The 22,079-nt window shown below is 43.7% G+C and overlaps 1 protein-coding gene and 1 pseudogene across 1 annotated transcript in view; both read left to right on the forward strand.

The window, feature by feature from the left end:
• LOC124554550 (protein rhomboid-like) overlaps positions 1 to 22,079 on the forward strand; it is a 215,504-nt gene that overhangs the window by 25,766 nt on the left and 167,659 nt on the right. The gene's annotated exons all lie outside the window — the stretch shown is intronic.
• Positions 3,495 to 3,612, forward strand: LOC124555579 (annotated as a pseudogene).

Here is a 22,079-nt window from a genome sequence, read left to right on the forward strand (position 1 = left end):
GGCATTTTGGGAGACGGTGGAATCTTATTGCGTGAGTAGCAGTTGCAGTGATGATTGAGATGTTAATGACTGCTTTTTCTAAGAGCTTCTTACCATCCCAACCGCAACAGTAACTTCCAGGTGAACTGTTGGGCTCCACTTAATGTCCAACGTTTCAACGCAACTTATACAGGGTGGTCAGAAACGGTCTGAAATCCTGTAAGGGTGTTGCAGGGGAGGCTGTGCCGTGAAATAACCGAGAAAAAAATTTTATGCGTCGCGCCGATTCGGGGTTATTTAGCCCTGAAACAAGCCAATCAGGTCGTCACGCGCGCAATTTCAAGCAGCCTGTCGGAGGCGGTGTCACCAAACCTGTTCTTCGTTTGGTTTCCTCAGACCTAGCACGCAGCTTTTGCTCGCTAGCTTAAACGTATCACTCCAGAAAAAGGCACATTTTAACTGGTAATGAGCATTTCAATAAGTGGTAACACACAGATCCCCAAATGTCTGTGCATTACCACATTTTAGCGCGTGTAAACGCTTGAATTGGCGTGCGCCACGATCTGATTGGCTAGCTTCAATGCTGAATAACTACGAAACGGGGCAACGTATCAAATTTTTTTCTTAATTATTTCTCAGCACAACCTCCCCTGCAAGGCGCTTACAAGTTTCTCATACTGTTACCTTAATTTAATGTTCAGAAGTGATATCGGCCGAATATATTTGGTTCACCATCAATGAGCAACTGATTACTCTTAGTGCGTCAGTAAGTAAAAAGGATGAGAATTGAGATGAAACAAATCTGGTAGCAGTATTTCAGGAACAGCTACAGTTCCTTTTTTTATTCGATGTCATGACCTACTGCACCATTGTGAAGCTACCGTCATAAAGTGACAGAAAATCTGCGACGAACGCGCAAAAATGATTGCGTTTAACTTCCCCCAGCTAATACTCCATATGTTGAAGTGAGCGGTTAATAACTAAATTAAATGAATATTATGTTTTCAGCTGAATAGGCAGAACCCGACAAACTTTCATTTTGTACCCATGATTCGTTACATTAGACGTGAATTTTCTGTGTTTACCGGGTAAAGCTTCACTGTTACATCAACTGAGCTCAAAGTACAGCCCCCTAATGCCATTAATGTCTGAAATTCATACACAGAGGTAACAAAAGTCATGGGATAATTCCTAACATCGTGTCTGACCTCCTTTTGACTGACGTAGTGCAGCAACTCGGCGTGGCATGGACTTAACAAGTCGTTGAAAGTCCTCTGCAGGAATATTCAGCCATGCACGCTGTATAGCCGGCCTTAACTCCGGAAGTGTTGCCGGTGCAGGATTTTGTGCACGAACTGACCTGTCGATTATACTCCAAAAATGTCAGACTAAGTTCAGGTCAGGCGATCTGGGTGGCCAGACCAATCGCACAAACTATCCTGAATGTTCTTGAAACCAATCAGTTGGGACACGTTGACATCACGCATTGTCATCCACAAAACTTACATCGATATTTGGGAACATGACGTCCATGAATGGCTCCAAATGGTCTCCAAGTAGCCGAACATCCAGAGGACCCGCTCCATTCCATGCAAACACAGCCCACACCATTATGGAGCCGCCACCAGCTTGCACAGTGCCTTGTTGACGAGTCGATGGCTTCGTGGGGTCTGCACCATACTGCAACCCTACCATCAGCTCTTGTTGTTGATGCTGTTTTTGTTGTCGTCAGTCCAGAGACTGGCTGGATGCAGCTTTCCATACTACTCTATTCTGTGCAACCTTCTTCATCTACGAGTAACTACTGCAACCTACATCCTTCTGAATCTGCTTACTGTATTCATCGCTTGGTCTCCCCCTGCTATTTTTACCCTCCACGCTTCCCTCCAACGCTAAATTGGTGATCCCTTGATGCTTCAGAACGTGTCCTACCAACCGATCTCTTCTTTTTAGTCAGGTTCTGCCACAAATGCCTGTTCTCCCCAATTCTGTTCAATACCTCCTCATCAGTTACGTGATCTACCCATCTAATCTTCAGCATTCTTCTATAGCATCACATTTCGAAAGCTTCTGTTCTCTTCTTGTCTAAATAATTTATAGTCCATGTTTCGCTTCCGTGCATAACTACACTCCATAGAATATTTTCCAAAAAGACTTCCTGACACTTAAATCTATACTTGATGTTAACAAATTTCTCTTCTTCGGAAGTGCCTTCCTTGCTAGTGCCAGTCTACATTTTATATCCTCTCTACTTCGAAGATCATCAGTTATTTTGCTCCACAGATAGCAAAACACACAAACTGCTTTATGCGTCTCATTTTCTCATCTAATTCTCTCAGCATCACCTAATTTAATTCGACTACGTTAGATTATCCTCGTTTTGCTTTTATTGATGTTCATCTAATATTCTCCTTTCAAGACATTGTCCATTCCGTTCAATTGCTCTTCCAGGTCCTTTGCTGTCTCTGACAGAATTACAATGTCATCGGAGAACCTCAGAGTTTCCATTTTTTCTCCATGGATTTTAATTGCTACTCCTAATTTCTCTTTTGTTTCCTTTACTGCTTGCTCAATATACAGATTGAATAACATCGGGGATAGCCTACAATCCTGCCTCACTCCCTTTTCAATCACTGCTTCCCTTTCGTGCCCCTTGACTCATAACTGCCATCTGGTTTCTTTACAAATTGTAAATAGCTTTTCGCTCCCAGTATTTTACCCCTGCCACCTTCAGAATTTGAAAGAGAGTATTCCAGTCAACATTGACAAAAACTTTCTCTAAGTATACATATGCTAGAAATGTAGGTTTGCCTTTCCTTAGCCTATCTTCTAAGATAAGTCGTAAGTTCAGTATTGAGTCGCGTGTTCAAACATTTCTATGGAATCCAAACTGATCTCCCCCGACGTCGGCATCTACCAGTTTTTCCATTCGTATGTAAAGAATTCGTGTTAGTATTTTTCAGCCATGACTTATTAAACTTATTGTTCGGTAATTTTCGCACAATCTTTCTTTGGGATTGGAATTATTATGTTGTTCTTGAAGTCTGAGGGTATTTCACCTGTCTCATACATCTTGCTCACCAGATGGTAGAGTTTTGTGATGGCTGGCTCTCCCAAGGCGTTGTCTACTTCCAGGGCCTTTTTCTGACTTAGGTCTTTCAGTGCTCTGTAAAATTCTTCATGCAGTATCATATCTCCCATTTCATCTTCATCTATGTCCTCTTCCATTTCCATAATATTGTCCTCAAGTACATCGCCCTTGTATAGACACTGTATATACTCCTTCCACCTTCCTGCTTTCCCTTCTTTGTTTCGGACTGGTTTCCCATCTGCACTCTTGACAGTCATACAGGTGGTTTTCTTTTCTTCAAAGGTCTCTTTAATTTTCCTGTAGGCAGCATCTATCTTACACCTTAGTGCTACATGCCTTACATTTGTGCTCTAGCCATCCTTGCTTAGCCATTTTGCACTTCCTGTCGATCTCATTTTTGAGACGTTTGTATTCACTTTTGATCGCCAACGGTCTTTCCGCAGTGGTAACACCGATTCCCATCAGATCACCGAAGTTAAGCGCTGTCGGGCTGGACTAGCACTTGGATGGGTGACCATCCGGTATGCCTAGCGCTGTTGGCAAGCGGGATGTACTCAGTCCTTGCGAGGCCAACTAAGGACTTGATTGAGAAGTAGCGGCTTGGGTCTCGTAAACTGACTTACGGTCGGGAGAGCGGTGTGTTGGCCACATGCCCCTCTATATCCGCATCCAGTGACGCCTGTAGACTGAGGATGACACGGTGGCCGGTGAGTACCCTTGGGCCTACCTGACGTGTTCGGATGGAGTTTAGTTTTTAGTATTCCTCTTCGCCTGCTTATTTACTGCTTTTTTTATATTTTCTCCTTTGATCAATTAAATTCAATATCTCTTCTGTTACCCAAGGATTTCTGCCAGCTCTCGTCTTTTTACCAACTTGATCCGCTGTTGCATTCACTGTTTCATCTCTAAAAGCTACCCATTCTTCTTCTACTGTATTTCTTTCCCCTGTATTTGTCAATCGTTCCCTAATGCTCTCTCTGAAACTCTCTACAATCTCCGGTTCATTCAATTTATCCACGTCCCATCTCCTTAAATTCCTATCTTTCTGCAGTTTCTTCAGTTTTAGTCTACAGTTCATAACCAATAAATTGTAGTCAGAGTCCAAAAAAAAAGTTCAAATATGTGTGCATTCCTAAGGGACCAAACTGCTGAGATCATCGGTCCCTAGACTTACACACTACTTTAACTTATGCTAAGAACAACACACACACACCCATGCCCGAGCGAAGACTCGAACCTCCGACCGGAGGGTCCACCCAGCCCGTGACATGTCGCCTCAAACAGCGCGGCCACTCCGCATGGCTGGTCAGAGTCTACATCTGCCCATGGAAATGTCTTACAATTAAAAACCTGGTTCCTATAACTCTGTCTTCCCATTATATAATCTGTCAGAAATATTCTAGAGGCTCCAGGCTCCTTCCATGTATACAACCTGCTTTCATGATTCTTAAACCAAGTGTTAGCTGTGATTAAGTTATGCTCTACACAATGTTCTACCAGGTGGCTTCCTGTTACGTTCCTTACACCAGTCCATATTCAGCTACTACTCTTCCTTCTCTTCCTTTCCCCACTATCGTATTACAGTCTCACATGACAATTAAATTTTCGTCTCCCTTAACTATTTGAATAATGTCTTTTATCGTATCACACATTTCTTCAGTCTCCTCATCATCTGCGGAGCTAGTTGGCATATAAACTTGTACTACTGTGTTAAACATGGGCTTCATGTCTATCTTGGCTACAATAATGCATTCACTATACTATTCGTGCTGGCTTATCAGAGCTCCTATTTTTTTATTCATTATGAAACCTACTCCTGCATTACCTCTATTTGATTTTGTATTTATAACCCTGTATTCACCCAACCAGAAGACCTTTTCTTCGTGCCAGCGAACTTCACAAATTCCCACTATATCTAAATTTAAATTATCCATTTCCCTTTTTAAATTTTCTAACTTATCTGCCCAATTAAGGGATATGACATTCCACGCTCCGATCGGTAGAACGCCAGTTTTCTTTCTCCTGATAACAACGTCCTCCTGAGTAGTCACCGCCCCGAAATCCGAATGGAGGACTATTTTACCTCCGGAATATTTTACCCAAGAGGAGCCATGATCGTTTAACAATACAGTAATTTTGCATGACTTCAGGGAAGGTCGCGGCTGTACTTTCCCCTTGCTTTCAACTGTTCGCAGTACCAGCACAGCAAGGCCGTTATGTTTAATGTTACAAGGCCTGGTCATTCAATCACTAGACTGTTGCCCCTGCAGCTACTGAAAAGGCTGCTGCCCCTCTTCAGGAACCAGAAGTTTGTCTGGCCTCTCAACAGATAACCCTCCATTGTGGTTGCACCTATGGTACGGCTATCTGTATCGCTGAGGCATGCAAGCCTCCCCACTAACGGCAAGGTCCATTGTTCATGGGGGGCATCAGCTCTTAGCAACTGAAATCGGGAGTCATCTGACCCACGGCTCTCGAGTGGTCTAGTGTCCAACCGATATGGTCAGGATCCCAGGAGAGGCTCTGCAGGCGATGTCTTGCTGGTTGCAAAGACACTCGAGTCGATCGTCTGCTGCCATAGCCCATTAACGCCAGATTTCGACACATTGGTATTAAGGATACTAACAGTGTACGTCCTACATTGATTTCTGCTGTTATTTCACGCAGTATTGTTTACGTGTTAGCACTGACAACTCCATGCAAACGCGGCTGCTCTTGGTCGTTAAGTGAAGGCAGTCGGCCACTGCGTTGTCTGTGGTGAGGGGTAATGCCTGAAATGTGGTATTCTTGGCACACTCCTGACGTTGTCGATCGCGGAATATTGAATTCCCTAACGATTTTCGAATTATAAGTGGCCTATACGTCTAGCGCCAACTACCATTCCGCGTCCAAAGTCTGTCAGTTACCGTCGTGCGCACATAATCACGTCGGAAACCTTTTCACATGAATCAAGTGAGTATAAATGAAAGCTCCACTAATGCACTGCCCTTTTATACCTTGTGTAAGCGATACTGCCACCTATTCTACAGGGTGGAAAGTATTTAAACCGACAAACTCTGGGAGGTTGTAGGGGACATCAAAATGAATATTTTTCCCTAACGTCATTTTTTCGTACGAGGATTATTTAAACCGTTGGAGGCCGTATTGCGGTCGTCCGTTGATAGAGGCCGTATTACGATCTTCAGTAGTTAGAGGGCGTATTACGCTCTTCATTTGTAGGCAACTGCTGTCCACCAGTGTAGTAGTGCATTGTCTCTGTTTATTAATGGAGCGATACACCTGGAGTGGGTACACTGATATGGTTAGTGCGTACTACATACCGCACCACAACGGACGAGCTGCACAGCGGGTTTCTCAACAACAATATCCTAATCGCCGCATCCCGCATCATACGACCTTTGATGCTGTGTACCAACGTCTGCGTGAGACCAGGTCATTTAGCAGATTAGCTGGACAGGGATGCCGTCGCACGGTAAGAAAGCTGCAATTAGAGGAAGCTGTCTTGCAGCATGTGGAGCGGGATTCTTCAATCAGCACTCGTGCAATGGTACGTCACATGGGGACGAATCAGACGAATGTAAGAACAGTCCTTCGAGAGCAATTGTTACGTCAATTTCACTTACAGCGTGTCCACAACCTGGAACCAGTTGATTATCCACCCAGAGTACAGTTTTCGCAGTGGTACCTGGAACAGTGTGAAATGCATCCTAAATTCCCATCTTCTGTATTGTTTACCGATGAAGCAACGTTCGGGCGTGATGGAGTCTTCCACATGCACAATTCGCATGTTTGGAGTGAGGATAACCCACATGCCACAGTTACTAACGCTCATCAAGTGCGGTTAATGTGTGGGTCGGTGTTGTTGGAGACTGTTTAATTGGACCGTATCTGCTACCTAGTTGTTGTCCCTTTGTCATAAAAAATTGAAAAGTGTTCGTTGGTTTAATTAATTTGCCGCCAGAGAAATCTTCGTCTACCGGTTTAAATACTCCTCATAGGAAAAAATGACATTAGGGAAAATATTTTGTTTGATGTCCCCTACAACCTCCCAGAGTTTGTCGGTTTAAATACTTTTCACCCTGTATATGTGTATAATTTTCTCGCATGTCTTCTGTCAGCTCAGTGTAAACCGTACTGCAGAATCAGCGCTGTCGTAAGGTAGTTGAGTTTGGACACTGTAAAGTGCAATGATATTATGAACTGTAAATGTTCCATATTTCAATTTTTGTCAATGTGCAGTACGAGAAAACTATTAGTCTAACGTTCACAGTTACTTTACCGATCGGACACTGCTAGAAACAAAGGAACACGTTCGCTTCGCTTCCCCGAAAAACTTCCACGACTCATCGATGATTGGGTGTCGCTGTATAGCTGCAGCATCACAACGGCCCCTTTCCGACCTGTGGCTACCTTGAAAATTATGCTCGATTCGACATGCTATAGTGCTCTGAAACTATTATGCGGTTGTTTCTTCCCACTCTGTACAGAATCAGTAATTTAGCCAGCAATAAGAATACTGAAGCTTCTTTGCTGTCAACGTCATAGCCCTAATGTAAGTGACAAAGTGCTTCTTGCCTGGGCTTTAATCAGAGGTGGGTGCTGTGTTCCTTTACCACTTGTGGGAGGTGGGAGGCGTACAGCTATGAGGCAGGCATACAGGCACGGGTCGCGCGCGGTGGATCGTGGAACCGTAGAGTCGCAGCCGAGTCGTAGAAATTAATACACACAGGAAGAGAAGACGCCTCACTGGGCTCCAAGGCATGCTACGAATGTATCTTACAGGTTAAAAATTCTATGGTGCTTCCGGCTGTAAGTACTGCTACAATGACCTCCGGAAAATATTGCTATTTAAGAAAACGTTCGGTTTTACCGCTCTATTAGAATGTGTAACCATTAGTGTTGGATTTCACATCCCTCCCCCCCCCCCCCCCCCCTCCTCCACCAAACTGTAATCAACTGCCGATGTGTCCGGTAATCGTAATGATGTGGTAGAGGAGTGGTTCTGTCTAGTTTGACAACAGGAATCCTCACAAGGTAGTACTCAGTTTGTTGCCTCTGGGGAACGAAAGGAAGTTTATAGTAAACGTTTAATTGATGTCAAGATCAGACACCAGCCGTGAGCACAGAGAATCCGCCGCAGTTCTTATTTTCTCCTGAAATAATTTAAAAAGAGCATCCGTATCAGTATTTGAATCATGTTCCTCTAGAATGCGTATCCTGCGTCTTAAACAGTGGGACAACTCGTTTGATATATCTCCAAAACTGTGGTTTACAGTTCTGGCCAAGCAGCTGAAGGACGTTGTGCGTCATACAGTGTGTGCCACTCTGTACAGGAGGAAAACATCGAGCCCGGTACTCATTTCCGAATGAAGAAGGCAGTGCAAATCTTCAAAAGCTCGAGTAACGCGGTTTGATATTTAAGAGAGGGTCCGCCACAATAGCTGAACGGTCAGCGCGATGGAAAGCCACGCAGGGGTTCGGGTTCGATTCCCGGGTGGGGTGGGAGATTTTGTCCCCTCAGGGACTGGGTGTTGCGTTGTCCCCATCATCATTTCATCCCCATTTTCGGCCGAACTTCTCGCCTGGGAACTCCCTGTCACTGACGCCATACGATCATTTCCATTTCCAGTGAAGAGAGGGAGGCTTGACTACATTAAGCGGGATAAAGCGGATGTGGGGTGCAGTAGTTATCTAGTCTTGTGATACCAAATTTGTTATTTATTTATGCCTCAGGACGTCTCGTATCAACCGATCCCTTCTTTTAGTCAAGTTGTGCCATAAATTTCCTTTTTCCCCAGTTCGATTCAGTACCGCATCCTGACGTTCAAAATTACTTTAAAGTCTAAATATTGCTCCTTCTCATAAACGCTTGTTTTTCTATCGCCACTTTGCGTATTATATCCTCGCTACTTCAGTTACTTTGCTGCCTGAACAACAAAATTCATCTACTACAACTCCCTATTTCCTACCTAATTTCCTCTCAGTAACTCTCAGGCCTTTCGGGCAATCAGATGGAGTAGCCGTTTGCAGGGAACTTCGTTGGCCATTTCGAACTCGCACTAGTGACTCCATTCCAAAATAGAGATTCTTGCCCTGCCATCCTGAGAAAGTCGCTCGGCCTTCAGTAGGCTTCGTAGGCCTCTACAAACCATTTATGATCATTGTGGAAAGGGGAGTCCTATCTCCAAGCTGGAGTACAAAAATGCTCCGCATCGTACCAGAAATTGTCCTCGGTGTCCACAACAGCGAACGAGATTATATCCCCCACTCCCTCCCCAGGGACGGAATTTGTATACCATAACTGTCTGCGCCTAGTGGTGGTGGTGGTGGTGGTGGTGGTTAATGTTTAACGTCCCGTCGACAACGAGGTCATTAGAGACGGAGCGCAAGCTCGGGTTAGGGAAGGATTGGGAAGGAAATCGGCCGTGCCCTTTCAAAGGAACCATCCCGGCATTTGCCTGAAACGATTTAGGGAAATCACGGAAAACCTAAATCAGGATGGCCGGAGACGGGATTGAACCGTCGTCCTCCCGAATGCGAGTCCAGTGTGCTAACCACTGCGCCACCTCGCTCGGTCTGCGCCTAGTGTTAACCCATCCGAAAGTGAGCGAACGGTCTCTAATTTCTTGAGAATCGTGTACCTGAGGCGAGACATGATTACCTAGTCGGATGCGGAAAACCACCTATAAACCACATCCAAGTTGGTCGGCACATCGGCCCTCGACGTTAGTCGGCAGGACGGATTCGATCTGGGGCCCACGCATCACCCAGAATCCCGGAGGTGACATGGTAACGCACGAGGTTATCTGGATGGGTCGTTTCACTTACCTGTAAATTATCAATGGATACGACCTATGGCTAGTCGTGGCGCTAACAGTCAACTTAGCTCAAAAATTTTTGCAAAGATAAATTTTTGAGCCAAATTAACAGTTGGCGACCCGTTTATGCACACTTTTTTTTACTGACTTACAGTAAACGATATTTTACAAGTTCTAAGTTTTGGCCTGATGAGGACACCAGCCAAAACAATGTTATAAAGAAAGAAATACATTAAGCGAATAGACGGTTTTACTCAAGAAATATCAACAATGTTCGCGCACTCATTTAGGAAGTCTATTCCTTCATTAATAAACCAGAGATTGACACATATCACGGATTCAGAAAATATCGTTCTTGTGAAACACAACTAGCTCTTTATACTCATGAAGTAATAAGTGCTATCGACAGGGGATGTCAAATTGATTCCATATTTTTAGATTTCCAGAAGGCTTTCGACACCGTTCCTCAAAAGCGTCCTCTAACCAAACTGGGTGCCTACGGAGTATCGCCTCAGTTGTGCGACTGGATTCGTGATTTTCTGTCAGAAAGATCACAGTTCGTAGTAATAGACGCAAAGTCATCGAGTAAAACAAAAGTAATATCGGCGTTCACCAAGGAAGTGTTGTAGGCCCTCTATTGTTCCTGATCTATGTTAACGACATAGGAGACAATCTGAGTAGCTGTCTTAGATTGTTTGCTGATGATGCTGTCATTTACCGTCTTGTAAAGTCATCAGATGATCAAAACGAGTTGCAAAATGATGTAGATAAGATATCTGTATGGTGCGAAAAGTGGCCATGGACTCTGAATAAGGAAAAGTGTTAAGTTATTCACATGAGTACTAAAAGAAATCACCTAAATTTCGATTACGCGGTAAGTCACACAAATCTGAAGGCTGTAAATTCAACTAAATACTTAGAGATTACAATTACATATAACCTAAATTGGAACGATCACGTAGATAATATTGTGGGTAGAGAAAACCTAAGACTGTGATTCATTAAAAATGGCTCTGAGCACTATGTGACTTAACTGCTGAGGTCATCAGTCCCCTAGAACTTAGAACTACTTAAACCTAATAAACCTAAGGACATCACACACATCCATGCCCAAGGCAGGATTCGAACCTGCGACCGTAGCCTGCTATTCATTGGCAGAACACTTAGAAGGTGCAACAGGTGTACTTTTAGAGACTGGTTAAATCGCGCTTGTCCGCCCTGTTCTGGAGTATTGCTGTGCGGTGTGGGATCCGATACCGGCCGCGGTGGCCGAGCGGTTCTAGGCGCTTGAGCCCGGAACCGCGCGACTGCTTCGGTCGCAGGTTAGAATCCTGCCTCGGGCATGGATGTGTGTGATCTCCTTAGGTTAGTTAGGTTCAAGTAGTTCTAAGTTCTAGGGGACTGATGACCTCAGATGTTAAGTCCCATAGTGCTCAGAGCCATTTGAAACATTTGGGATCCGCATCAGGTGGGACTGACGGATGACATCGAAAAAGTACAAAGAAGGGCAGCTCGTTTTGTATTATCGCGAAATGTCACAGACATGATACGTGAATTGGAGTAGCAATCATTAAAACAAAGGCGTTTTTCGATGCGACGGGATCTTGTCATGAAATTTCTATGACCTGTTTTCTCCTCCGATTGCGAAAACATTCTGTTGGCACCCACCTACATAGGGAGAAATGATCATCTCGATAAAATAAGAGAAATCGAGGCTCGCACAGAAAAATTTAAGTGCTCGTTTTTCCCGCGTGCCGTTCGAGAGTGGAACGGTAGAGAGACAGCTTGGAGGTGGTTAATTGAACCGTCTGCCAGGCACTTTATTGTGAACTGATTCGCAGCAACAGACGCGGGGCCGGACAGCTTACACGTAACTGGAGAGCAGCGAACTGGAGACCGGTCCAGGATGCGGGCAGCACGGCACCGCATGGTGTGGTGTGGTGTGGAGTGACGTGGCGGCGGACACGGAGCCGCGAGAGACGCTGGGCGTCCGCCCGCATGAGTGGCGGCCGCGCGCACAAAGGGAGGCGCCGCCAGATGGACGCGGCACGGGTCACCGGCCATCCATCAGGGCAGCCACCAGTCAGCATCCAATAGCCGGGCTCACGGCCGCTGCGCGCCGCGCCCGCAGGCGCCAGACCCCAGCTCCCCGCAGGCCGGCCGGGGGGTTGCTAGGGGCGGGGGACGACAGCAGGGGTCGTACCTTCCGGTCGCCGGATCTACTGCAGAAGGCCTGTACTCTTCGCAAGGAACACTTTTTGATGAAGTATGAATTTAAAGTAACAACCCACTCATCAAGCTCAATGTACACACTATTCGCCGACGTTAAGCCGTCGGCACACGGGCCGTGCTGTCGAATGTTAATGTTGAGCGTGCCAAGTTCAACGTGCTGCTGAACGCTCAGGAACGATGCGACTTGTGCATACGGTACGTGGGCCACAACGTGGCAAGCGCGATCGCAACGCACTCCAGCGGCAGTTGAGGGATGTTTCTAGTTCGTAAATCACACTCTTTACTCAACGGGCGAGCGTAAAATTCCCACGTCTGTTAAAACGCACATTTCCTCTTTCGTTCACAAAAAGGAAATTACCATGTCCAATCAGTAACGGCACAGACTTATAAAAGTTCCATTACAAACAGTGCGGTACAAATTTTGGAATGCTTCTCCGCATAAGATAAACATTATTTCATCATTCCCAAAATTTAGTAAAATCACAAGGTCAGTCTTACTTGATAACTGTTCCTACCCAGTAGCAGAATGTTTGCAACATGTGAATTACGAAGCGTAAAAGAAAAAGGAGCAAAATATCTTTATACACGTAGCGCAAGATGTCCTGTAGATTAAGCCAATGGAACAAAGTCACCCCTCAAAAAAAAGGAACTTATATTTACATAGCATCAAATATTATAGTATATACTTATATTAAACTAACAATAAAGTGAAAAAACCTAATAAAAACGCGAATATTAAGAAAAAAATTGCGAATCACTGCCATCAATAAATTTCTCATTACAGGAGAGTGACGTTATTCATTAGGCTAAACCAACAACACGTGCAGTGTATCTAATCACAATATGTTACCACGTGCTGTAAATCTTAATCGTTGATATATTACTAATTGAAATTTAATTATAACGTACTGTACCAAGAACAATGCGTTTTGGGTGGATCTTCAGTGTGTCGCTGCCTTCAAATAGCCTACTCTCATAATATGCAAGTTACAGCAATTCTTTTGCCACGAATATGATGTTTCTCATTATTTTATTGGAACGAATCACACAGTTAACAAAGGGTTTTCCAATGATTCTTAATTTGCTGATGCTCAGAAACGGAATATATACATATAGTCTTGAAATGAATGCGCCTCACAACTCTGTACTGAAGGGAGACGGCGTGCGTGTGACGTAGGTGGCGTTGTGACATCTCATTGGTTAACACTCAGACGCACGCTCAGAATATCTGGCATACCAGTTATTGCTCTGCACGTTCGGAAAGACTCCCGAACGATCTATTCCACGGTATGACGTCAGAAACTCGGCACGCTCAACGCTCAACGTTCGGATGCACTATCCGTGTGCCGATGGCTTTACGACAGAAGTAAACAGAACTAAGTATTAGATACTTCCGTTTCTATACCGAGTACTTTCAGAGTCCAATCATTCTTGCGATACTTACTCGGTATCGAACATATTTTACGTGTGTTACAATATTCAGAATTATATTAATGATTATTGATGTGTTATTCCTTTCTACACATCGAAATTAAACACATAACCAGTTTGTAGTTGCCATACACTTCTTTATTACAAACACATACTCTTAATGAAATTAACAGTAACAACGATTATAATAAAAGGCACCTGCCGTACCGAACCACCAGCAGGATTCAGATTAAAACATTAATGCATTCAAAGCCCAAAGACACAGATCTTTCAAAATTTACTCAACCAATTTTTACTAATTAAAACAATGTTCATAACACCACCATTAATCAAATTTAACCGACATAACTAAATCACACAAACCTTCTAAACATGCTTCATGACTTACATAGAAACTGGCTTTCACATAACTCATATCAAATTCTAAAACTACTTCCAACAACTAAGACATCTTCCTTGGACTGATCTTAAGGTCCTAGGTCAACTGCAAGACACAAAAACCGGCCAATAATTGAATTTTCGATAACTAAAACATGACCTGTGATATGTCTTACTTGTCGATTGCATCAACTTAGAAGCTTCTATTTTGTACGTGACATAAATTTCCAGACGATAAATGTAAACGTTTCCGAGAGAAAAGCGAGTAATGTGATTATCTGGCATTACGTCATTACGAAGACAAATGACAAAAACGAGAGGTTTTCTTAGGTTTTTACTACATATTAACACTTTTCGCATTTTCTCGTGTAATGTGGCTGCCAGACCTCGGCTCATGCAAAATCTTAAGCAATTCAAACAAATTAAAAGTATTATCAGATTAATACACTCAACTAGGCTTCTCTTTAGTGTTACTTACAGGTACGTGGTTCACATACATTTCATCCCCAGAATATAATAATGGCATATTAAGTAGTCTTAAAATGGGGCGTTTCAATTTTACGTTGAAAATTAGTTATGGATGCGAGCAGACCGAAAGATTCTAACCGATACAGGAGATTCATGGACCAGAAGGTGAAGTGGAACTATACTCTACTTTGAGCTACAATTAAGCTTCCGGAAAACCACAACGCTCCACCGGAAAGATGGTATTGCAGGACACTAACAACGTAACCATAGACACCGATCCAGGTCCTTAAATTTCCCTCTTCCACCGTGATACCCAGATCGGAACTTGCTCGCGTCGACCACTGACAATTTTCTGAAACATATACACATCAGCGGCAGACAACATTCTGGCGCATCAGATACACAAAACATATCTGCCTAACTGGTTATAAAGAAACCTTTAATTATACACGGCACAAAACGAACCCAAGCAGAACTAACCTTCGTGACCTCTTGCCCAGTAACGGCTCTTAAAATTTGTTTAGCCACTTCTCTAGAACAAACAAATAAAATAACTACATAGAATCTAGGCGGGCAGTCCGGAACCGCGCGACTGCTACGGTCGCAGGTTCGAATCCTGCCTCGGGCATGGATGTGTGTGATGTCCTTAGATTAGTTAGGTTTAAGTCGTTCTAAGTTCTAGGGGACTGATGACCACAGTAGTTACGTCCTATAGTGCTCAGAGCCATTTGAACCATTTGAACTACATAGAAAAAGGAAACAGGGAAAATTATTTCGGCCCGCTCTCGAACGCCAGGCACAGACATACGCACTGCTTGGTATGACCTCTAGCTACGCATTAAGCAGGGCTTCATGTCTATTTGTTGTGCGTGGGTAGCACTCCCTTAAATGCCGTCAACATATCAGGCGGCCAGACCAAATAGAGTGACAAGTAACTGGAACAATCAAGATAGTTTTCAGTGCACTCGGGTATTCAATTAACATGAACAGAACCCACCAAGGAACAAGTCGACGACTCCAGTTCATTCACTTTGAGCAACATGTAACAGACGCGAAGGAAACCTGTCCTTCAAATGTCAAGGAAATCCCAATCACCGTCGGCAGTGGATCTGCATGTCAACGGCAAAACACGCCGCAGCAGCTGCCCCCCCCCCCCTCCTCCGTCGTACCGGCTCGGCCACCCGCCACTCTGCATACATCCACAGCGCCACACGTCACTGTCGCTCACACAGCTGAAACCCGAACTCAAGCCCCAGCAGAGCGCGCGCGCCGCAGTTAAATAGCCGTCCGCCAAAGAAGCCAAGAAGACAAGTAGCTGTCGAAAGTAGACTCACAACGATCAGGATGACAATCGATGGAGACTGGCGCCAGCAGCACACCAGCTGAACCTACACCCCACGAAGATGAACACGGGGGCAGCCAAGAAAGCGGTAGAATAGTCTAGGAAGTGCCCCGGTCCCCGAGATTAAACTGATTCAGGTGGACCCGAGATTTACGACCAGATACGAGGTCCTTGACCTCAGAATTTACGGGACTCAGAATCATCACGATCCGACAAGGACCTCGGAATCGTGGCCTGTTTCCCCTTAAGACCGAACCCTGTTTTACTGACGTCATCCCTCGCAAACACCACATCACCAATCCTCCCCTGAAAGTGGCGTCTACCCTTATTGTACCGAGCTGCTTCACGTTGGTGGGCAAGATCGATGTTACACTTGGCCCGCTGCCAATTCTCGCGCAAGCTAGAAAGGGTGACCTGAAGCGGGAGAAGGTCATTAATCTCCCACAAATTAGAGAGGGGAGTTGGGAATGTAAGCAAACATCAATCGACTGGGTACAGTGCCAGTGGTTTCTGTCTGGCAGAATTAAACGCCTGATTGATCCAAGGCAATGTATTGTCCCATAGATTAGGTATGCGGAAATGGTAAACACAGAGAGCGGCCTTAAGATTGCCGTTGACGCGCTCCGCGAAGGAACCCTTGGTATAATAGGGAGTGGTAGTTATACGCTTAATCCCGTTAGTAAAACAGAAACCCTTGAAGATGTTAGACAAGAATGCGGGAGCATTATCACTCACCAAATTCTTCGGAGGACCAAACCAGGAAAAGATCCGGGACAGCTGCTGTACCGTAATTTCGGCTGTTATGCCTCGGGTGGGTAGGACCCATGTAAAGTGGGAAAAGGCGTCGACAACTACAAGTATGTACCTATTTCCCCTCTTGGTACGGGGTAGTGGTCCGATATAGTCGATAAAAAGGCGGTCAAGAGGATACTGTTCCCTAACCTAGTGTAGTAGGCCCTTGCGACGTCCCACACCGAGCTTAGCGCGCTTACACTGGATACAGCTACCCACAAATCGCCTAACATCGAGATAGAATTTGGGCCAAAACATGTGTTCACGAACTCGGTTCAAGGTCATGTAGAACCCTAAATGTCCCCAGACCGCCGAATCATGAAAATATCTGAGGATCATGCTAACTAATTCTTGAAGAATACACACCTTCAAATTCATCATTATTGTCTCCCCATTTACACAAGAGGCCCCTGCGACTCACAATGATCGGGATGACAATCGATGGAGACTGACGCTAGCAGCGCACCATCTTAATTATAAAGATTACAAAAAAAAATCATCATCATCATCATCGTTTTGTAACTCCAGTTTCCCAGGAGTTGTGTACAAGCGCTCGCCATCTAATTCTGTCTTCATACATCTTCTGTTCCAGGATAGCTTCCTATTTGTATCCTTTCTCCTCTACATCTGATATTACAGTCTCTATCCAGCGTTTTCTTGGTCTTCCCCGTGGTCTTCTTGCTATGATGTTCAGGTTGAAATACCTTTTGGCAGTCTTTGGCCGTTCATTCTCATTATGTGCCCATACCACTGAAGCCTCCGTTTCTTTGTGACAATGGTAATAGGAATGTCAACACCAGATAATTTTCTATTCACCTCAACCTCATTCTTGATTTTGCCCTTTCTAGTCGTTTGGTTCATAGTTCTAATGAATCTCATTTCTATTGTCTGAATTCTGCTGAGGTCTTTGTTTAGAAGGGGACATGTTTCTAAATCATATGCTAGGACTGATATGAAATAGACACGGTAGATGGTCACTTTTGCTTTTCGTAGCATTTTGTTATCCCAGAAAACATTGCTTATTTGACTGTTAAAATTGGATATTTTCTGTGCTATGCTGAGTACTTCCTGCTTAATGGTGTTGTCCTTCGAAATCATGCTTTCTAGGTACTTGAAATGTGAAGCAGATTCTGCTTCTACTATGACTCGTTCTAGAAATATACTTGAGGTTGTTCCTTGCCTGTTGATGGTAATTTCTACTGTCTTTGTTTTACTTGTTTTTAGTCCGAAATTTCTGAATGTGTTGTTCCAGTCATTAAGTTTCTTCTGTGCTTCGGCTTCTGTCTCTCCCCATACTAGCAAATCAGCAAAAACCAGGGAATTTGATTCGCTGTCTAGTTTCTTGATAGATTTTATGATCATGTCCATTACTATTACAAACAGGAGTGGTGTACGTCCTTGTTGGACACCTCTCTTTGTTTCAAACCATTCTGATCGTTCGTTGCCTATCTGGACACAGCTGTAACATTTTAAGTATAGCATCTTGACTTCATCAGTTAGGTACTTTGGCACCTTTAGGTCTTCCAAACATTCCCGCATCTTATTTCGAGGAACACTGCCATATGCTTTTTCAGTGTTCACAAATACAATCATAAGATTTCTTCCATATTCCTAGTACTTTTCTGTCAGCATTCTTACTGCAAAAATAAGATCCTTAGTACCTCGGTCTTTCCTGAATCCATTCTTCCTAAAGCGAAGGTTCTACTGTATTTCTAAATCTCATCTCTGTGACCTTTTCTAACAGCTTCAGGGAATGTGACAGCAGCGTGATGCCTCTCTAATTTTCACATTTTCGACGATTGCCCTTTTCGGTCAGAGGGACGATGACTCCTTTATTCCACCGTGCGGTTAAAGGCGCTGCAGTCTGGAACTGCAAGACCGCTACGGTCGCAGGTTCGAATCCTGCCTCGGGCATGGATGTTTGTGATGTCCTTAGGTTAGTTAGGTTTAACTAGTTCTAAGTTCTAGGGGACTAATGACCTCAGCAGTTGAGTCCCATAGTGCTCAGAGCCAGTTTTGACTCCTTTATTCCAATCTTCTGGGATTTTTTTTTCTTCCCAAACCACTGATAACACTCTATATAGCCAATTTAAGCCTAATATTCTAGCTTCGTTATCATGTCTGAGCTGAAATCATCAAAGCCTGTAGACTTTCCTTTGCGCATGCTCTTCATTGCTGCTTCTACCTCAAGCCATGTTAATGGGTCTCCATCGGTTTGGACTTCATTAATTACTCTACAGTCGTTGGTGGTTGTGTTGTCCCCGTGTCCATTTAGCAGCATATTGAAGTACTTTTTCATTTCATCCCTGATTCCTTCCTCTGTTCGTGTTAACTTACCGTCGTCTGTTTTCGGGGCAAGGATATTTACAAATTCATTTCGTTTACTCTTCAGCACCTTGTATATAGTTTCTTTCTCCGGTGTTCCTGAGTTAGATGTTCAATTCCTAATTCGTTTCGTCTGTCATCTGTCCTCTGTTTTCCACATGGTCTAATTTTCAACTAGTTCATATCTCTTACTACTTTCTTTACCCGATCATTCCACCAAGGTGTTTCCTCCTCGTTTGTTGTGGCAGTTGTTTTTCCGTAGGTGTCCGTGGCTTCTCTAACAAGGGTTTCTTAGAATAAGGACCGTTCTTCTCCTATTCCCCCTTTCTCAGTTTTGGGTAATTTGGCTGCTATTCCTGCTTCCTATTCTTTTCCATGTCATTCAACAACCAAGACTTAATCTTTGGCATTCTCTTTAAATTTTGGCACTTGAACAACTTTTAAGTCAGCAGTTAACAGCCGGTGGTCACTATCTAGGCACTCATTGGGTATGGCTTTAACATCTGTAACATACTGACCTGCTTTTCTATCGATATTGAAGTCTATCATGGTCATGTCCCAGCTGTATCTCATTATTTTATGACTTTCTCTCTTCTGTTGCCACGTGCTCTGTATGGCTAAGTTGTTTTTCGCACATAAATCAATTAGGTTCTCTCTTTCCGGGTTTCTGTCCCCATAACCATGAGGAACAATAATGTTTTCACATCCTAGACTCTCTATACCAACTCGAGCATTCAGATCGCCCATAACGATGGTGTTTTCCTCTGTCATTCGTTCTTAAAGTTCATTAAGAAAATGCTCTTTCTCCTGCACGGTGCATTCTATCTGTGTTGCATATACTTGAAAAACGGTATGCTGTATATTACCAGCCTTAGTCTCATCTGGATTATCCTGTCACTCACGTATTTGACTCTGTCTGTATGTCTTTATCTTTATGGAGGACGAGGCCAACTCCATTTTTGGATTCACTGTTGTTACCACTCCAGTATAGTACGTATCCATTTCTCAGTGATTTCTTCCCACAGCTTTTCAACTTTGCCTCAGTCAACCCCTATATCCTGTATTTACGCCTGTCCGCAAGATCTATTAGTTCTTCACATTTGTTGATGAGAGTGAAGATACTGAATGTACCAATTTTTGGCTTTCCTTTTTGGGAGGGTTTTGTGTCTTCTGGTATTTTCGGTGAACATCAGGCATTTGTCATTGCTTCGAGTGGTATAGAAGAAACGTCATGTCGTGTTTAATTCCTTCTTCCATCCGAGGCTTGGTTTAGGTTTGAAAGCAATATATACATGTTCAGCTGCTGATTTGCTAGGCCTAACATAGGTGATGATTTTCTTTCAGGGTTTACTCCGTTAGCCCTTGAAGATCCCTCTTCTCCACAAGGCAGTGATGTCCTCTTCTAATTATCCACAGGGAGGATGGGTTGACCCATCCGCCACCACCGCCATTCCGAAGGTTTCCTTCTCTGCCGAAGGTGCCGTTAAGGTCTTCGCCTGTAGCCTTGGGCAACGGTTCCACGTTATACCCCGTAAAGCTGGGTCCCTGCATGAACTTAGCCATGCTCTCACGCCGGCCTACTGATTTGTAAGACGACCACTCCCGCAACGTGGATGCGCCACGCAAGAATTACTCAAGTGATTGATAGGGAAGTGTCCCTATCTCCCTTGAGCTCGGTTAATGGTTATGTATGATGCCACAACCAAGGGCACAAGGGCATAAAAAACTCGTAAGGAGACAAAATCACTAGTGAATTGCTTTAAATGGGTACGCTGGGAAACCTGTTCTAAAAATTTAGAACTTCACTTTTGTGGACCCCAGAAACAAATTTGGAGAATGATGCGACACCAGAGGAAAGAATTGAAGAAAATTTTGAAATTGAACGACGTAAATATGGAATCATTGGTTAAATATTTAACAGAGTTGTAAGAAGGTACAAAAATCACCAGAAATCCAAGTGAGATTAGAGATCAGTATACAAGTAAATAATGATGTAACCATTTCACTCGCAAACCCAGAAGAAGATGGAAGTCCGTTAAAAAATAGAAAGTCTTCATGGAAAGCTAGGATTCCAATGAATTACTGAAGTATGGAGGATATCCACTAATTGAACAAATAACCGAGTTGATTAACAGCGTTACAACTGGTAATAAAATTCCAAACGAATGGAGAACTAGTACTATAATTCTCATGTCAAATTCTCTCCAGCTACAGAGAGCTAAATTTGCTGAGTTCAGCTCTTAATTCATAACAAGAATAATAGGAAATAGAATTAAAAGCATTACAGCCCTTGCAGAGGAGCGTTATGTTTTATACCCAGAAAGTCTTGCTCAGATGCAGTATTCATTCTTAGACATGTTGTAGGGAAGTCCATTGAATACAGCAGACCACTTTATTTTATTGATTCACAAAAGACTTTCGGTAGGTTTCAGTTCACAGATGTATATCTGCTCTACAAACGGAGGGATTCATTCCAAGCTAATAAAAAGAACTGAAGACATTTATTTCAACAATTACATCCAGGCAAAAGTTGGTTCCAGGTTAACTGGCCGGATAGCAGTTAATAGTGGTATTACGCAAGGTGACTCTTGGAGTCCGCTATTTTTTAATACAGTCATGGACGAGGTGATAAAGAAGGTACGATGTTAGGAAGAACTGCCCTTACATCTGGTAAAATTGTTGTTTATTAAAACACGACCGGTTTCGCGAATTCAAGCCGCAGCATCAGGTGAACCTATACGGTAAAAAGCAAAGTACGCTGTCACCACATATTGAGGATATGAAAATTAGGAATGGAATGTCTAAAATATACTGACAACGTTAAAAGGTCATAGGCACACCCATTGATCCTAGTCAAAATTTACTATTCCCAGAATATCGTCCGTATTATGGCGAGGGGAAGGTCTGCTCAGCTGGTCTAAGCGTTATAAACTCTGCCTCTACTCCTCTACGAGAAGGAAGATTTTCCTTTTTCAACATACTTCTATTAATTGTGTTAACATATTCCGGATGTTAACTGATTTGATTCGCCATATACTGTATAACCTCATTGAGGCACTTGAACTTCTCTGGTAAGGGCACTTCATACATATGGTTCAACGTGGCTCAGAATGCAGCGGATTTATGTCAGCTCAAAAGACTTGCACCAGACGAACGGTCCACCCGACGGAAGGCACTAGCCACATGACATTTCATTTTCGTATTTCATTGGATGACATGCATG

The sequence above is a fragment of the Schistocerca americana genome, chromosome 1 (assembly GCF_021461395.2).
Source record: "Schistocerca americana isolate TAMUIC-IGC-003095 chromosome 1, iqSchAmer2.1, whole genome shotgun sequence".
NCBI classification, from domain to species: Eukaryota; Metazoa; Arthropoda; class Insecta; order Orthoptera; family Acrididae; genus Schistocerca; species Schistocerca americana.